Here is a 6,515-nt window from a genome sequence, read left to right as displayed (position 1 = left end):
GTTGTCGTCGTTGTCGTCGTTGTCGTCGTTGTCGTCGTTGTCGTCGTCGTAGCTGTTTGTAAACACGATAACCCAAAAAATAATTGAGATAATCAAAATCTGGAAATGCCAAAAGTTTTGTATCCGAAAAACTTAGTTTAAGTTCGAATATGAGCCATTTTCGATTTGATCCTGGGGTACTTGCCCTAAGAAAAACCTCAAAAAATTTACACTTTTGTAAGGGAGGTACCCGTAAATCGACTTTGAATGGGTTCAAACTTTCTGAGATTTAATTTTTTGAGAAAAAAATAAGATTCTGAAAGTTTTAAACCAATCGGAATCGATTTACGGGTACCTCCCATACAAATTTTTTGAAATTTCGACTAAAATTACCGATTTTTGGATAATTTTGTATGGGAGGTACCCGTTAATCGATTCTGATTGGCTTCAAACTTTCTGTGGTTTCATTTTTTGGAGAAAAAATAAGATTCTGAAAGTTTCATGTTGATCGTTTGCAGAAGTTTGATTTTTTGTCCTCAATTTTTGTCGACATTTTTTTGGAAAAAAATTAAGGGCCAAAAACCAAACTTCTGCAGATGCGATCAACATGAAACTTTCAGAATCTTATTTATTCTCCAAAAAATGAAACCACAGAAAGTTTGAAGCCGATAAGAATCGGTTTCCGGGTACCTCTCATACAAAATTGTCGAATTTTTAGTTAAAATGACCGATTTTTCACTTTATTTTCATTATTATATTTTCACTGCCTTTATTTCGAAAAAATTCACAAAAAATAACCAAAAGTACCAACGGACAACGCCGGCCAACGGTACGGAAAAGTTCGGGATTACCAATGTAATTCTTTTTATTTATTGAGATTTTCCCATTGCTACATTTAGATATATTTATTTGACCAAAAAAATTTGAGAAGAAAGTCTCATGAAAACTTTCCATGAAAACATTTGGTGAAATAGGCTACAGATTTCTTATTTGTTCTTCAAACAATGAATATTTTGTTCTCTCTTTTTTTTGCAAAGAAATGATAACCATATCAATTTGCTTAGCTGATATCAGGAAATGATTTGTGTATGTAAGTTCACTTGCAGTGGTTTAGATTGGGATACGTGTTGTGTGCGAATAACATTGTCGCTCCAACAAAATGCTATAGCAAAATTAATATCTTTGAAAACGAATACGACCAAAGGCATTCTTATCACATTTGTCAAGTTTCAAATTGAACCAAATGACGCTTGTATGATGATTTCATTTGCGAAGGTCATAGACTAGAATGAAATGAAATCTATATCCACCAATAGAATTAAAATTTCCCAAACTAATCCAAGAATTTGTTTCCCATAAACTGTGACTCATTATTGATGACTCAATCATCTAGATCATGATCAATATTTGCAGCAGGCGAATGTGGGGGACGTTAATTTGAAATAAAATTTTGCCATAGGATTTCATTTAGCCAAGTGTTTCTTTTCAACAAACAAACATCTTCTTTATTTATTAATTAACAAAAACAATGCTCTGTCTGTATTTGCTATTCATACATTTATCGCGTTATTAGTCGAAATCTGTTTTTTGTTTCACGTTCTGTCGTCGTGAAGAAAGCGACTCTTTCATCGCATTAAAATCGCCTTATCAGCTGCCTTGCGGAAATGATGGATAAACAAGATATACTTGTTCTTCTTATTCTTTTTAAGTTTGTTCACAAAATTTTGCGTATAAAATCCTGTTCTTATGCCGCTTTTTTGCCAGTTCGATTTCTTTACCATTAGAAACTACATCAGATTTAACTGAACAAAACATGTTGGCAAAACACTTTTTCCTGTTCGTTTTTTGGGCATTGGTGGCTGGAGCTATTTTTGTGATGGCTGCTCCAAATTGTAAGTTGTTTTTTTTCTTGATTACTTAGATTTTACTGACTTTTTCTTAAAATTATCAAAGCTACATCTCAAGATTGCCCTGAGAACGAGGTATTTGTGGATGGTGGTCCAGACTGTACAATAACGTGTCGTGGATTAAACCTCAACAAGTGCTGTGTCAACCATATTGCACCTGTGAAAGGGTGTTTCAGCAGAAAAGGCTACGCCAAAGCTAAGAATGGTACCAGCATTCCAATTAATTCAATTGACTGCCAAAATGAATTGAACGATGAATGCGATTGCGGTGATTTGGCTTGTGGAGGACGACCACTGGAATGAAATGAGAACGTTGTACGAAGCTTCAAGAAGCAGTTCATTTTCAGGAACTACTCATAGTGAATTGGTTGGAGGGAAATAAATGCTTGTTGATAATTTGAATAAATTTGTTTTGGTTAATTGTCTTTCCCAAGAAATAGATTCAGTAGAGTAAACTAAAGCAGATGACTGTTTTTTTAATTTAAATTTCGAGGTCATTTCTCAATGCTCAATTTACGTGCTTATCTCAAGCTAAATGATTCAAGTGAACCTTTTTCTTTAAATTTTGCAATTAAACGCAGCTGAAAAATTCATTTTCCAAATCATATAAAGAGCTCATAGCAACTAGGTGGATCGTGATCGTACACAAGGCAATACATGCATGGAATATACATTTATAATCTGCTTGGTGCCTGCCACCAGCTCAGAATACCAGCGCACAAGTGTTTTAAATTCATCTGAGATTTTAGCTACGATCGCGGAATTATTGTTCGATAAACAATGTTTATAATGAATGAATGACATTTATTGCTCTTGGTTTTGGGTACTTTTCTTTCTAAGTGCCACTGGAATGATGCAACGAGAGAAAATTTGTGTTTGTATTTCGTCGTAGGAGACGATAAAAAATAAGGCTGGCAAATGCATTGATATCTACTATGACCATCGTGCTTGAATGTGGAAGGCTATGAACTCATAAAAGTTCCAATTATGGATGAACAATATTTGTATTATGCCAATTGAATAAGCAAAAATACCAATAGTGATGTTCCTATGAAATTTCTTTTTCTATTAATAACATTTTATTATCTTGTAAGTAAATGAACTTGGTTTTGTTTTGGGACAATTTTAACGACGAAAATTGTTTTCAAAAATATTTCGTTGACATGTGGGTTTGACTGAAAACAGGTTGAATTCGGTGCAATAATATTTTTAGCGATTAAGCTGTAGCGCATTTACGAATGTCAGTGGTGCTCTGTCAACTTGTACTATAATATTATATATCATTATAATTGATGACTATTTCGAAAAAATCGAATCGAAAGCAAACCCAATTTCGTTTGGTTGAATGGTATCACTTGCGACAGAGTGAACACTTGCGATTCTTTTTTCGTTCTGACAGAATGCAAGCCTGTGTGTGTTTCTCAACGCACCGTCGATTTTAAGCTTGAGAAATCGCTTATGAATATTTGCTCTAGATAGAGAAATGGCTGAATGCAATTTCGAAATATCTCCAGAATTTTCGGAGAGTTTGAATGTATTGACACGACAGTATGATATATGCATCACCACACACAAAAATAAATGCATGCTTAGTGTATAAATATCCCCTCTTCATTGCACTGCATTCACAATTGTTTTGAGCATCTCTGTGAAGATATCACCGTGAATTAATTTTCTCTGAAGGAAAAATCAACTTGAATTTATCATTTGTGATGAAGCCGGATTATATTTTGAGTTTAACACTTTGTGTTTTTTTCGTTGGAAGTGTCATTGGGCTGAAACAACTACCACCTGGTATGTTCATATTTTTCTTTTATTATTTAAATTATTCTAAATCGTTAAAATAAGTGACTAAAATCTATGGCAGAGCCCAAACCAATACCAGTGTGCCCCAAACCGTATCAAAAATGGGTTGTCGGAGCAAAGGCTTGTGGAAACTTTTGCGAGAATTTATGCTGCTTCTGTTGCTTAGAGACTTTTGCCATTGTAGAAAGATGCGACTGCATAGACGGCTACGCAATGGATGATGACGGCAATTGCATTAAAATTGATAGCAAATTATGTAAAAAATTAATGCGAAGAACTCGTAACTGTCTCCCTTGTAGTACCATATATCCAAGCAAAAAACCAAACCCACAATCACATCGTGATTTTTTTTAACCGTTCTCGCATTCGTTTTTTTACTCTTCATATGTATCAATGAAATGTACTGTGGCAACAGTCAAAACTGCTAATTTCAACATAATTCTAGTGAAATTGTAATGAATAACATAAAAACAATGATTGAATAAAATGAAATTTTATACTGATTGTACACAAATGTGTCACGAATTCTCTTTCTTTATGAAGTGATAAAAAATCGAGCGAAAAAAATAATGACATCATTTCAGGCAAATCTCTGGTCTCTCACCAGGAAGATTTTGTTTTCATTCAGATTTTGTTCGCTGTTGAAAAAAACAAATGTCGATCAAAATAAAATGATGATATTATTGTTTATTCAAATGTCTTCTTCATTGTTGCTGAGTTGGGAATTGCTTCTCCGCTTCACAATTGCCAATATGAAAATGATGATATGAGATCATAACTTACAGGCGGCCGGCTACCAGATTCATTGTCAATAAAAGCAACACAGTCTCGCACTCACCATTCATTTTATTGTTTATTTATTGGTCGCTTCATTCAATAGCGAATAAAAATGAATATAATCACAAATTAATCGGTGTATTTGAATTCAAATTCATCAAAAAATAATCTTTTATTATTTTTCAACAGAGAAAAACGTCTGTTCTCACATTTGTTTATTTTTTCTTTCGTTTTTTCATTCTTTCTTTTGCTATCTGCTGTTGGCTGGTTGTCTCTTTTTTTTTATTGAAAATGTGGAAATAAATCCCATTCAAAATTTATTAATGGTTCTACCAGTGTTGTTCATTTTTCGAACGAAAATCCCGCATATGCGTCTTATCTTTTATTAATTTCCAGATCAGCGTCAAAATGAATTTCAACATTGTTGAATCAACCAATATAATAGATGTTGTGAGCCAAAGGAAATACAAATTACCTGCGATATCGGCGTAGCGACGCATTCAATTCCGCACAAAACGCACCGACAAAAAACTCCAGCCAATAAAATTAATATTTACTTCAGATTGACTCTTTTTTCTCTCTTCTTTTTGGCTCGAATTTGGTGCTGAATTTGCGTTGATGTTGAATTATAGAGAAAAAAAAGCGTAGTTGGAAGAAAGCCATAATTATTCATCGGATTATCGATTCATGTCTTTATTGAGCTAATGGTAATAATTTTGATTGTGAGAATAAGACAGCACCAAAAATGGTAGAAAACGATTCGCCGTAACATCCAACGAACGAACATTAAACGAAGGACAAATTAATAATTTTTCATTTTTAATGCTCTTGCTCGCTCACTTGCGCCGTATCGAGACCGGTGAATTGGATATGTCTAATAGACATTGTCTATTATGGTGGGAAGATGTAAACAAAACTATTCTAAGCCTATGAAATCGCCAGCTAAAAAAGAGGTTTCTTTGTCATAGGCAAACAAAAAATCGAGCAACTGATTGATTTCTTGTCGTCATTATTATTCACTCATCGATTTTGATCGTAAAATAAAGTGTTGTGCAGTGTGAATGAAAGTATTTAGGCCATTTTAAGCCTCGGAAATCTATTTCAGATAATAGCACAGAAGTTAAACACCGAGCATCAAGCATCAAGCGAAAGTTGAACATGGAACGTTTTGTCGGCTGGGGAAAAAAACGCAAAAACGAATCAATTCAAAATGTGGAGCACAAGTTTTATTAGACATTAGACGAGAGGGTCATAAAATCGTTTGCATGGGAACTTAACTCGCAGTGAAGGTATTTTTCCCAAATGTGAACACATAAAAATGAGCAAATAATGTCGAAAATCAATTGGATCGCCCGAAATGCAGATGATTTTTTGATGTGAGAGAAAATTAGAATGCAAATGATAGCAAACACACAAAAAATAACTTAAACTGGTATTTAAGAAACCAAAATGCTTAAACTTTATAGGGGCGCTCGAGAATTTCGTAAATTTATTGCTCTGTTGCTTGCGGTTGTTGTTCAACGGGATATTATCATACAGATGGTATTCAATTCATTGTGGTGTTTTTTTTTCTAATGCAAAATTTGGTTTGAAGCAGAAAAAAAGATAGAAATAAAAAACCCAAGAAAAAACCAGTACAATAGAGACAGAGAAACAGAGACGAATGGCATGGAGCAGTCATTCGACGTCAATTCGAACATAATTTGTTGAATATTATTGATGTTGTCACTATATAAAGGAGAGAAATATGGTCATGAACGCTGGCGATGATGAAGATGGGTTGACTGCAACCGACACACACACACACACACACAGCTCTGTCTGTTAAAGAAAAAAAATGAAGATAAATTCCGGCTGAACAGACATACCAAATTTATTTAGCATTCAAATTGAATTTCATAGACCACGAACTCGATTTGGATTTTCAACGATCAATGGCTAATGGTTTTCTTCTCTAAACGCTCGATGATTTAGAAGAAATGAAACCAAGAGAATAGGAAGAGAGAGAGAGAGAGAGAGAGAGAGAGAGAGAGAGAGAGAGAGAGA

At 34.1% G+C, this 6,515-nt stretch overlaps 1 long non-coding RNA gene across 1 annotated transcript; it reads left to right on the top strand.

Moving 5' to 3' along the window:
• Positions 1-1,719: 1,719 nt before the first annotated feature.
• LOC129566011 (uncharacterized) lies at positions 1,720-4,211 on the top strand. Its single transcript, XR_008687686.1, has 3 exons — positions 1,720-1,871; positions 1,933-3,680; positions 3,754-4,211. It is a non-coding gene; the product is annotated as an uncharacterized LOC129566011 (long non-coding RNA).
• The last annotated feature ends 2,304 nt before the right edge of the window (positions 4,212-6,515 follow it).

The sequence above is a fragment of the Sitodiplosis mosellana genome, unplaced genomic scaffold (assembly GCF_009176505.1).
Source record: "Sitodiplosis mosellana isolate CC-2019 unplaced genomic scaffold, AAFC_SMos_1.0 Smas_scaffold_3, whole genome shotgun sequence".
Classification (NCBI taxonomy): domain Eukaryota; kingdom Metazoa; phylum Arthropoda; class Insecta; order Diptera; family Cecidomyiidae; genus Sitodiplosis; species Sitodiplosis mosellana.
This window is presented reverse-complemented; position numbering and strand designations above follow the sequence as displayed.